Source organism: Lolium rigidum, chromosome 7 (genome assembly GCF_022539505.1).
Source record: "Lolium rigidum isolate FL_2022 chromosome 7, APGP_CSIRO_Lrig_0.1, whole genome shotgun sequence".
NCBI lineage: Eukaryota > Viridiplantae > Streptophyta > Magnoliopsida > Poales > Poaceae > Lolium > Lolium rigidum.
In genome coordinates this window covers 197,952,410-197,965,039 of record NC_061514.1, presented here as the reverse complement: position 1 = coordinate 197,965,039, position 12,630 = coordinate 197,952,410, and the positions used below count along the sequence as shown (strand labels likewise).

General features: G+C 44.4%; 1 long non-coding RNA gene across 5 annotated transcripts; it reads left to right on the top strand.

Moving 5' to 3' along the window:
- Positions 1 to 6,577: 6,577 nt before the first annotated feature.
- Positions 6,578 to 9,289, top strand: LOC124677163. 5 transcript variants are annotated; one of them, XR_006993967.1, is made up of 4 exons: positions 6,578 to 7,932; positions 8,037 to 8,079; positions 8,193 to 8,286; positions 8,429 to 9,289. It is a non-coding gene; the product is annotated as an uncharacterized LOC124677163 (long non-coding RNA). The 5 variants fall into 5 exon arrangements; XR_006993966.1 differs by having other exon boundaries at positions 6,578 to 8,079; XR_006993965.1 differs by having other exon boundaries at positions 6,578 to 8,286; positions 8,429 to 8,472; positions 8,738 to 9,289.
- The last annotated feature ends 3,341 nt before the right edge of the window (positions 9,290 to 12,630 follow it).

Here is a 12,630-nt window from a genome sequence, read left to right as displayed (position 1 = left end):
TTTTACCTCTACGCCCGGATGCGGTCATATATTCCCTAAACCAAAGAGTAAGAATAAGAGTAAGAAAGGTAGGCGCAAGGCCCCTGGTAAGAATGCTAATGCTTCATCTCTTGATAATACTTGATTCACACTTTCTGCGCCTAGCTGAAAGGCGTTAAAGAAAAGCGCTTATGGGAGACAACCCATTCTTTTACTTCTGCACTTTTGTTTTATATTTGAGTCTTGGAAGTTGTTACTACTGTAGCAACCTCTTCTTATCTTTATTTTATTGCATTATTGTGCCAAGTAAAGTCTTTGATAGTAAAGTCAATACTAGATTTGGATTACTCGCGCAGAACAGATTTCTTGTCGTCACGACATTGAACCGCCCTCGCTGTAGAAAATTTAGAAAATCTGCCAATTTACGTGCGTGATCCTCGGATATGTACGCAACTTTCATTAAATTTGGGCATTTTCATCTCGTGCAAGTCCGGTGCCTCTAAAAAATTCGTCTTTACGTGATCGTTCTGTTTTGACAGATTCTCGCCTTTTATTTCGCATAGCCTCGTTCGCTATGTTTGATGGATTTCTTTGTTCCATTAGCTTTCAGTAGCTTTGTGCAATGTCCGAAGTGTTAAGAATGATTATGTCACCTCTCGAATATATGAATTTTCAATTATGCAATAACCCTCTAATGAGTTTGTTTCGAGTTTGGTGTGGAGGAAGTTTTCAAGGGTCAAGAGAGGAGGATGATACAATATGATCAAGAAGAGTGAAAAGTCTAAGCTTGGGGATGCCCCCGTGGTTCATCCCCGCATATTTTAATAAGACTCAAGCATCTAAGCTTGGGGATGCCCAAGGCATCCCTTCTTCATCGACAACTTATCGAGGTCACCTCTAGTGAAACTATATTTTTATTCCGTCACATCTTATGTGCTTTACTTGGAGCGTCTGTTTGTTTTTGTTTTTTGTTTTTGTTTGAATAAATTCGGATCCTAGCATTCTTTGTTTGGGAGAGAGACACGCTCCGCTGTTTCGTATGAACACATATGTTCTTAGCTTTATTCTTAATGTTCATGGCGAAGGTTGAACTACTTCGTTCATTGTTATATGGTTGGAAACGGAAAATGCTGCATGTGGTAAATAGTATAATGTCTTGAATAATTTGATACTTGGCAATTGTTGTGCTCATATAGATCATGTTTAAGCTCTTGCATCATGTACTTTGCACCCATTAATGAAGAACTACATAGAGCTTGTTAAAATCTGGTTTGCATGATTAGTTTCTCTAGAGTCTAGATATTTTCTGGTTAAGGTGTTTGAACAACAAGGAGATGATGTAAAGTCTTATAATACTTACAATATGTTCATATGTGAGTCTTGCTGCACCGTTTTATACTTGAGTTTGCTTCAAACAACCTTGCTAGCCTAGCCTTGTATTGAGAGGAATTCTTCTCGTGCATCCAAATCCTTGAGCCAAACACTATGCCATTTGTGTCCACCATACCTACCTACTACATGGTATTTCTCTGCCATTCCAAAGTACATTACTTGAGTGCTACCTTTAAAAATTCTATCCTTTGTCTTTGCAATATATAGCTCATGGGAAAATAGCTTTAAAAACTATTGTGGTGAAGAATATGTAGCTATGTATCTTATTTCTTAATAAGTTGCTTGTTGAGCGATAACCATGTTTCGGGGACGCCATCAACTTTTACCTTTGTTGAATATCATGTGAGTTGCTATGCATGTTCGTCTTGTCTCGAAGTAAGGGCGATTTTCATGATCAAATGGTTTGAGTATGCATATTGTTAGAGAAGAACATTGGGCCGCTAACTAAAGCCATGACTCATGGTGGAAGTTTCAGCTTGGACAATTAATCCTCAATCTCTTATGAGAATATTAATCGTTGTTGAATGCTTATGCATTAAAGAGGAGTCCATTATCCGTTGTCTATGTTGTCCCGGTATGGATGTCTAAGTTGAGAATAATCAAAAGCGAGAAATCCAATGCGAGCTTTCTCCTTAGACCTTTATACAGAGCGGCATAGAGGTACCCCTTTGTGACACTTGGTTGAAACATATGCTATGCAATGATAATCCATGTTAATCCAAGCTAATTAGGACAAGGTGCGAGCACTATTGGTATACTATGCATGAGGCTTGCAACTTATAGGATATCTTATACATAACACATATGATTTATTACTACCGTTGACAAAATTGTTTCTTGTTTTCAAAATGAAAAGCTCTAGCACAAAAATAGTAATCCATGCTTCCTCTCGCGAAGGGCCTATCTTCTACTTTATTGTTGAGTCAGTTTACCTATTCCTTCTATCTTAGAAGCAAACACTTGTATCAACTTTGTGCATTGATTCTTACATGTTTACCTATTGCACTTGTTATATTACTTTGTGTTGACAATTATCCATGAGATAAATATGTTGAAGTTGAAAGCAACCGCTGAAACTTATATCTTCCTTTGTGTTGCTTCAATGCCTTTACTTTGAATTTATTGCTTTATGAGTAACTTTTATGCAAGTCTTATCGATCCTTGTCTTGAAAGTATTATTCATGAACAGTCTTTGCTATATGATTCATTTGTTTACTCATTATCTTCACCATTGCTTCAAATCGCTGCATTCATCTCATATGCTTTACAATAGTATTGATCAAGATTATGATAGCATGTCACTTCGTAAATTATCTTTGTTATCGTTTACCTACTCGAGGGCGAGTAGGAACTAAGCTTGGGGATGCTTGATACGTCTCAAACGTATCTATAATTTCTTATGTTCCATGCTACTTTTATGATGATACTCACATGTTTTATACACATTATATGTCATTATTATGCATTTTCCGGCACTAACCTATTGACGAGATGCCGAAGAGCCAGCTTGTTGTTTTCTCGCTGTTTTTGGTTTCAGAAATCCTACAAAGGAAATATTCTCGGAATTGGACGAAATCAACGCCCAGGGTCTTATTTTTCCACGAAGCTTCCAGAAGACCGAGGGAGATACGAAGTGGGGCCACGAGGTGGCGACACACTAGGGCAGCGCGGCCAGGCTTGGGCCCGCGTGGCCCTAGCGTGTGGGCCCCTCATGACGCCCCCGACTCTGCCCTTCCGCCTACTTAAAGCCTTCGTCGCGAAACCCCCAGTACCGAGAGCCACGATACGGAAAACCTTACAGAGACGCCGCCGCCGCCAATCCCATCTCGGGGGATTCAGGAGATCGCCTCCGGCACCTCGCCGGGAGAGGGGAATCATCTCCCGGAGGTCTCTTCATCGCCATGATCGCCTCCGGATCAATGTGTGAGTAGTTCACCCCGGACTATGGGTCCATAGAAGTAGCTAGATGGTTGTCTTCTCCTCATTGTGCTATCATGTTAGATCTTGTGAGCTGCCTATCATGATCAAGATCATCTATTTGTAATGCTACATGTTGTGTTTGTTGGGATCCGATGAATATTGAATACTATGTCAAGTTGATTATCAATCTATCATATATGTTGTTTATGTTCTTGCATGCTTTCCGTTGCTAGTAGAGGCTCTGGCCAAGTTGATACTTGTGACTCCAAGAGGGAGTATTTATGCTCGATAGTGGGTTCATGCCTCCATTGAATCTGGGACGAGTGACGTGAAAGTTCTAAGGTTGTGGATGTGCTGTTGCCACTAGGGTAAAACATCAATGCTTTGTCTAAGGATATTTGTGTTGATTACATTACGCACCATACTTAATGCAATTGTCTGTTGTTGCAACTTAATACTGGAAGGGGTTCGGATGATAACCTGAATGTGGACTTTTTAGGCATAGATGCATGCTGTATAGCGGTCTATGTACTTTGTCGTAATGCCCTGATTAAATCTCATAGTACTCATCATGATATATGTATGTGCATTGTTATGCCTTCTTTATTTCTCAATTGCCCAACTGTAATTTGTTCACCCAACATCTATTTATCTCATGGGAGAGACACCACTAGTGAACTGTGGACCCCGGTCCATTCTTTACATCCGAAATACAATCTATCGCAATTGTTCGTTACTCGTTCTTCCCAAACAAACATCATCATCCACACTATACATCTAATCCTTTGTTTACTAAGCAAGTCAGGTGAGATTGACAACCTCATCGTTACGTTGGGGCAAAGTACTTTGATTGTGTTGTGCAGGTTCCACGTTGGCGCCGGAATCCCTGGTGTTGCCCCGCACTACACTCCGCCACCAACAACCTTCAGGTGTTCCTTGACTCCTACTGGTTCGATAACCTTGGTTTCTTACTGAGGGAAACTTACTGCTGTGCGCATCACACCTTCCTCTTGGGGTTCCCAACGGACGTGTCGACTGCACACCATCAGGACCCTTCCTCTGCTGTTCCTTCTTCCTCTTCTTCTGATGAGTCGTCTTCCGTCGATGAGCTTCCCTCTTCACGGCCTGTTCGTCAGCGTCGTGCTTTAGACCGTTACTCTCCTAGTCAGTATGGTCTCTCTGTTGCCTCCGAGCCGACTTCTTATCGGGATGCCAAGCGTCATCCTGAATGGCAGCTTGCCATGGCTGAGAAGATTGTTGCGCTTGAGCGCACTGGCACCTGGGATCTCGTTTCTCCCCTCCTGGTATTCGTCCTATCACGTGTAAGTGGGTCTATAAAATTAAGACCCGCTCTGATGGATCTCTTGAGCGCTATAAAGCGTGTCTTGTGACTCGTGGCTTTCAGAAGGAGCACGGCCGTGACTATGATGAGACTTTTGCCCTGTGGCTCATATGACCACTGTGCGTACTCTTCTTGTTGTCGCTTCTGTTCGACGCTGGTCTGTGTCCCAGCTTGATGTTCAGAACGCTTTTCTTAATGGCGAGTTGAGTGAGGAGGTTTACATGCAGCCTCCTCCTGGGTATTTTGTTCCCGATGGGATGGTTTGTCGTCTTCGGCGTTCTCTTTATGGCCTGAAACAGGCCCCTCGTGCCTGGTTTGAGAGCTTTGCCTCTATGGTGACTGCTGCTAGTTTCTCTCCTAGCTTTCATGATCCAACGCTATTTGTTCACACTTCTCCTCGTGGACTGACTCTTCTCCTTCTCTATGTTGATGATATGATCATTACTGGTGATGATCCTGGGTATATTGCCTTTGTCAAGTCTCGTCTTCGTGATCAGTTTCTTATGACTGATCTTGGTCCTCTTCGCTACTTTCTTGGGATTGAGGTCTCCTCCACTTCTGATGGCTTTTCTATCTCTCAGGAAAAGTATATTCAGGATCTTCTTGCTCGTGTTGCTCTTGGGGATTAGCGCACTGTTGAGACTCCTATGGAGCTTAATGTTAAGCTTCGTCCTACTGATGGTGATCCTCTTCCTGATTCAACACGTTATCGCCATCTTGTTGGGAGTCTTGTTTATCTTGCTGTCACTCGTCCTGATATCTCTTATCATGTTCATATTCTGAGTCAGTTTGTCTCAGTTCCTACCACCGTTCACTACAGTCATCTCCTCCGTATTCTTCGTTATCTTCATGGCACGATCACTCGTCACCTTTTCTTTCCTCGTTCTAGCTCTCTCCATCTCTAGTGCTACTCGGATGCTACGTGGGCGAGTGATCCTACGGATCATCGTTCACTTTCTGCTTACTATGTGTTTCTTGTGGTTCGCTTGTTGCTTGGAAGACGAAGAAACAGGTAGCAGCTTCTCGTTCGAGTGTTGAGGCTGAGCTGCGGGCTATGGCCTTGTTGATTTCTGAGGTGACCTGGTTACAGTGGTTGCTTGCAGATTTTGGGGTCTCTATTACGACACCCACTCCACATTTGTCTGACAGTACAGGTGATATCAGTATTGCACATGATCCGGTCAAGCATGAGCTTACCAAGCATATTGGTGTTGATGTTTTTTATACACGTGCTCAGGTGCAGGCTCAGGTTGTTGCGCTTCAGTATGTGCCTTCAGACTTGCAGTTGGCGGATTTCTTTACAAAGACACAAACCAGAGCGCAGCATGACTTCTTACTCTCCAAACTCAGTGTTGTGGATCACCATGAGTTTGAGGGGAGGTGTTAGATGTATATATTTGTATATTGTAGTTTCCCTATATGTTAGGGGGTTTCCTGCATATTTGCACCTGTACTTATACTATATATTGTGATCTTTAGCCTCCTAATAATACAAACTGTCTATTTAAGAGTCAAGCTACTGATGACCTAAAGTTAATCGCCAGCTAGATGGTCCCGAGAGTACACATGAAAATAGATATAAGCTTCTTTATTAATCTTGGTACGTACAATCATTGAGTATCCGCTAAAGAGATAGAAGGGTACGATCCACTTAACGTTAAACGTTGGATTGACAGGGCCTAATCGTACCACTGAAGAGGGCTACCAATAGGAGGTCCTAGTTTCCCAAAACAAGGTACATATTGAGAACAAGTAAGTGCGTATACCTTTGCCCCATCTCACATCGCTCCACGATAGTCGCGTTGCTTGTTCCTGGTTGCGGAAAGTTTGCCTCATTGATTGATTTCCCTGGCCTTTGTACTACTCGTTCGAGTTGTACTGCATTGGTTTTGTACCGCAGGCAGTGGGTAACATCTCGAGCCCCACGCCCCTGTCATCGTTAGGTCTCCCACGCACGCAAGACTCCTCTCCCCCACATTCTCGGCCTCATCTCCCACTGTCTCACGGCGGCAACACCCCACTGCTCGTCCGCCTCCGCCCCTTCTTCTCGTCGACGTCGTTGGGTCAGGAGCGGGTAAACGACATCCAGGAGTCCCAGCGGTGTGTGCAGACGGGGCTGCAACGCCAGGGCTCTGCATCTGATGGAGGGCGGCATCTTGATCCGGAGCACTGCCGGGAAGGAGATGCTAGGATCATCCTTCACGAGAGGGACTGAAGTAGTTCGCCTCGATAGGCGGCCGAGGAAGGTGGATCGCCTCATCGACTCTTCTTCTGAAAAAGAAGATCGCCCTTACAGGTGCAGGCGGATGAGTCGATGCGCCCGAATGAGGGCTACAGAGGACGTCGAATTCCAAGCACTGCCGCCGCCTGATTCTGCTACCGTGATGTTTTCTTTCCTTTTTTTTTTTCTCATAGTTCCACATCGGATGTATGTCTCTTGGGCGCTTGGCAGGGAGGAGAAATTATTTTACATGGGGAATGCAAGATACATGAAGAAGATGCACCGCTGCTGAAGGTTTCCTTTTCTGCAACTTTTTCCGTTTTCCATTTGTCTAAACGTTGCTCTATTCCAACTTGTAACTGCATCGTGAAATCCAGGTTCCTAATGTTTCTTACATGCTTGCTTCTACATATAACTTTTACCTTTGATTTCAGCATCAGCTGTACTGACAATACTAACAAGGGACAGTTCATATTGTTTGGAGAAATCAGAGAACCACTTGTTGGTAAATAGGTAGGCCTTTACATACTGCTGCATCATCTCGTACTGCAGCTTTAGGATCCAAATAAGCATGGCGATGTTCCCTCTTTATGTTTGTACCACGTCATTTGGGTTGCAGGCGCAACGAGATATTGAATTATTGATATTTACACTGATTGACAGTCTATGGTTCTCTATGTGGACTTTTTTAGATAGCTCTGAAGAGAATGTGGTGATCCAGGCTCTGACCTGCACTTTTGTGGTTTTTTTCCTCAAACTAATTCACTGCAATTTCATATATAGTGTATTCTCTCCGCCTTACTTAATCACAAAAAAATATAGCCATTCATTCATGTACACTAAGTTGTATAGCGACTTGCCGGCAAGAGTTGACTTATTTTGTTCCACTGACCTCACAAGCCACACAGAGTGCAGTTTAATATAATAGATGTGGTGCATGTTTACTCGAAAATTTTAATCATCCATATTCCTTGCACTGCAATATGCAATGGTGAATTTATTCTCAAGGCTTATCTTGTGGTTTCAGAAAGCTCCCATGTACGCCACCATGACAAGATTGTTTCACGTCTACAACAAGGTAAGTGATGATCTACACTTGGCAGTTTTAGTATCATACATGTTCTTCTATTTTTGTTGCTTTATTCCTTGCCTTTGCTGAATTTATTTTGTTATCCTTTGTAGTAGCATGACTGGAAGGCTAGAAACAAAATGCGATTCAATTATGGTGTGTGTATGGATCTTTCAGTTGTGTGGCTACACAATTTGAAAGTTCACTATTATTCTGATATGCCATCTTATTTGGCTGACCACGTAGCTAAATTAAAGTGTGTTCCTCAGGTTTCTGAGAAAAGCTTTCAGGGGTATCCAGTTGTCACATGGTTTGGACTCTGGAGTTGGACTACGAAAATGACTAGGTTGACAAATTGTTCTGGTAAGAGATTCAACATTTTTGACCACTACTTTTTTCAAGTGACACAAATCTATACTTGCTACATATAGATCAGAAGGATAGTTACCTTGCTGCATTGAGCTCACCATTTATTATACTGGATGTTTGTATCTTCTACCTTCAGGGAGGCGATGGAACTGAGGACTGTTTGTATCTTCTGTTGAGCTGGTAGGTTATTTTTCTTATTGCTGATCTTATTGCACCTACATCCTATGGCAAATGGATGTTTATGTTAGTACTATCTTCCGTTTAATTGTCAGGATATTGACACCTACACTATATATATATATATCTTCATTTGGTGGCCTTGTTGTTGTCTTTGGCTAGCATTTGAGTGAAGATGTAGTTTGGTTGTTCTGCCTTGCATTGTTTGGATTGAAAGTACTAGGCCTTTCTGTTTCCCCTTTTTGTCCGAACTAATCGATGATGACAGGATGAGTTTCCTAGAAAGACGGAGATGCAGATTGGCATGCCAAGGTCCAACACAGGTACCTCCCGTGACTTGATGAAGCACCAGACCGAGAGCTTCCACATCAAAAACTGTATTGGGGCATGCCGGTGGGAGAAGAATGTACACAGAGAACGACGACGGATGCTTAGAAGAATTTGACCGTGATTGGGATGATAAGATTGGGCTGCAACTGTATGGCAAAGGAGGAGGGGTTTCTGATACAGGTACTACTTCAGGCAGATTCAGATTAATCCATGTCCATTAAAAAGACTCAAGCTAAGCTGAGTGCAACTATGTAGAGATGCATGTGTTGTAACCTGGCCACTAGCATAAGAACCATGGACTGTGAATGTAACATGTAACTTTTGCCTTTTTCCTATAGCCCGATTGACTATGGATACCTAATACAAATGAACTTACTACACTGTTTTATGGAACTGTAGAATGAATGGGTACCTCAAGAGGTATGTTGCATGTATATCGAGAAATATTTGAACTTTTAAATTAAGTAAATGCGCGCTGTTTGGTATACTATATGAAGATTCAGCTTTCAGGTCATAACAGTTACATGTAGTTTTGTTGTATTGAAGATGCATTTTGGCAGGGATTGGAGAGTGGAAGGGATGGTAACACACAAAAGGAAATAGCACTGCTATTGGGATGACGAACACACAAAATGAAATAGGACTCCTATTGGAATGGAATTGGACAACCACCGCACGGTGAGGAGGCGCCCCCAACCACTAGTCCGTCATAGTCTAGGTGGTTATGTCAGCTCTCACCCGAGGAACCCAGGATAGTCACAGGCGACAGATCTATGAAAAATTGTTTTAAAAAACAATTAAACGAATAATTCTATATTATTTTATTATTTCCAGAACAGGAGATAACATGTGTCTTAACCTACAAGTATGACGTAACATTATGATGAGATGAATATACACTTGTCTTTCTTTGTTTCTGCTTTAGCTCTTTTTTATGTTTAGCGAAGTTGTATGCCGCAGCATGTACCGGTATTTGTGTATTCAAAACCTAAAGGCTTTATTAATTAAAAGTCGGGCATTAAGTGCCTTTTGTCTAAAAAAATACACTTGTCTTTCTTTGTTTCTTTTATAATGACAAAATCATCCACCACTCGAATGAACAAATTTTATCCTGTCGCTTCTCATTTCTTTCCCCGTCGCTCACCATCTCCATATCCATCAATCTCTCTCCATGTGATCTCTCTCTGCTCTCTCCGGCGAGACTCATCAAGGGGCCGCGCTGGTTGCTAATGCACGGGGCGAGCTCCATTAGTTTCGGGAGCGTGCAAGGTGTACAAAGTGGCCACACACGCCACCAGATTATGCAAGGGGCGATGGCGGCGGTGCTCCCACGGGCGGACGGACCTGCTGCCACGTGCGGCCAAACCTGCTTCCACGGGCGGACGGTGCTGCTCCCAAAGGCGGACAAACTTGCTTCCACGAGCAGCTGGACCTGCTCCCACGGGCGCCGACCGCTCCAATCGTCCATCGAGGGTGCTCCCACGGCGGGCGGAATTGCTACCACGGGCGGCCGGACCTGCTCCGACGGGCCGCCGACGCTGCTCCAATCATCCACCGGTCGCGCTCCGACGGGCAGAGAGCCATGCTCCCACATGCGGCTGGACATGCTCTGACGGGCCGCCGGTGCTGCTCCAATCGTTCGTCGGTGGTACTCCCACAGGCGGACGCACCTTCTCCAACTGGTCGCCCGCGATGCTTCCATCGTACGTCAATGGTGCTAGCGGCGGGATGCTGCAAACGAGGGGGTGGCACTACTACTGGAGGCATGTGGTTATGCTACATAAGGCCGTCGGTGTTGCTGCAAAAGTGGAGCTTGGAGATAAAGCAGGAGCAGGCGGTGCTGCTGCACTAGCCGTCGTGTCGGGATTCTCCAACGACGGAGGAACGACGCGGGCATGCATGCCGGGGATGTGCGCGTGGGGGAGGGGGGAATTCTGCATCTGCATCTGCGACGCCCTCGACTGTGTTCACGGGCGACGGGTTCTCCGTCGACGGCCATCGGTCGCAAGGGGTGGGGAAATAGCGGTTGTGTGGCCCCTCGATGTGCGAAATGAGCAGAAAGTTTTTAGTTGCCTTTTTAGGGTTTATTGTTTAGAGAGAGAAAGACACGTGTCGGCATGTAGAGGTGGAGGATCGGGCGATATTATCATCCGGGGACGCTCAGCGCTCGGAATAAAAAAGTTTACGATCCGGCCACACAACGTTCCAGTGTAGCCCGTTTCTCGCGGGAGATTAGAAGCGGTAAGTTATTTCGCCTCCTCAAAGGCATTAAATGGACGATGCTACACGGTGCTATAGCACCGGTTAGTCTACCGGAGTGCTCCCTTGTCTGAATCTAAAAATTTCCTAAAATAGCAAGTTGATAGTGATGGGCGAGGTCTTTCCCGTCCGAAAGTGTCGTCACATGCAGTGGTCCCCACATCTCCCAAACGAAAGAATAATTAGCCCTTGCAGTTCATTCTTGCCAAAAAAAACTATACACCGCTGCAAAAATTATATTCTCAAAAACAACCGATAACAGATAGTTTGTGGTATAGTTCGGATGTAAAAATTGCAGACATATGTAGAAAAGACATAAAAAATACATCCATACACCGAAGTTGGGATCACAAAACATACTAGTGTTCGACACCTTGATCCATTCGAACAGTTTGGATGTAGAAAAATGACAAAAATTACATTCAGAAGCGTCAGTCTCATCTAGAGTTCTGGAAAAAATACATCTCAAACCTTTCACTATTTCGGAATGTAAAAAACATAGGAAAAGTACATCCAATTGCAAAAATATACATCCAGATTTGGGGAAACAATTGCTACAGTTGCATCCAATTACAACATTGTATCCAGAATTGAGGAAAAAATGTAGGAAAGTACATGATCCCGTTACAAATATTACATCCGTCATGATAGCTCACCAATTTGTAGCTCAAAATCTGCCCAAAATCGAGGGGATCAGGAGGTACCTGATCCGGCCGACGTGGTCGAGATCCGCCGCAAGGAAGACGGCGTCAAGCGCCGCCTCCATCAGGGCCGGGCGGGTGAGTGGCCGGCGAAGGTCGGGCGCGCCGGGCCGGGCAGGTGAGTCGCCGGCGAAGGACGAGCGCGCCGAGACGGGCGGGTGAGTCGCCGGCGAAGTTCGGGTGCGCCGTGGCCGGGCGGATGAGTCGCCGGCGGAGGTCGAGCGCGCCGGGGCCGTGCGGGCGTCGTCGAACGAGCACCACCACCACCTCTGGTTTCTAGAGTTTGGAGACGGAAGATGCAGCCACAATCCGTGAATTTATTTCGTGACAGCCTGGCCACACGTGTACCACAAACTTCCAAAAAAGCAACCGCTCTAGGTACACCGTTAGATGGAGATCGTGAGGCCCGGGCGGGAAGCACCCTGTAACACAACACAGTGCCATGGCAGTAAATAGAATTTGGGGCATTAAAAGCCCGATTTTTGAGTTATTTAGCGCGTTAATTGAGTGCACCGTTTGGTTTTTTTTGTTGGGCTCCAATTTTTCAACTTAAATCTCGCCTCCGCTCCCCCCAATCAGCGTACTTGAGTGCAGTAGTAAATCAATCAAGGACCAAATTAATAATTGCGTGATTGAGGGGAGTGGGGAAAGTTATATCACGGGATCTCTTTTCCTCTCTCAATCTCTCTATATATAGGAGCTCAGTCATTTGTTTGTGTTGTCTCACCGATTTATCACATCGACAAAGCATCAAAGTTAGTGCCTATAGAGGATGGACAATTATACTAGTCGCATCCGTGTACTACTAGCTCTGATGATGATGTCTATGCATCTCGTATGTTTTGCTACTGTTACGCAAGGTAAGTACTTC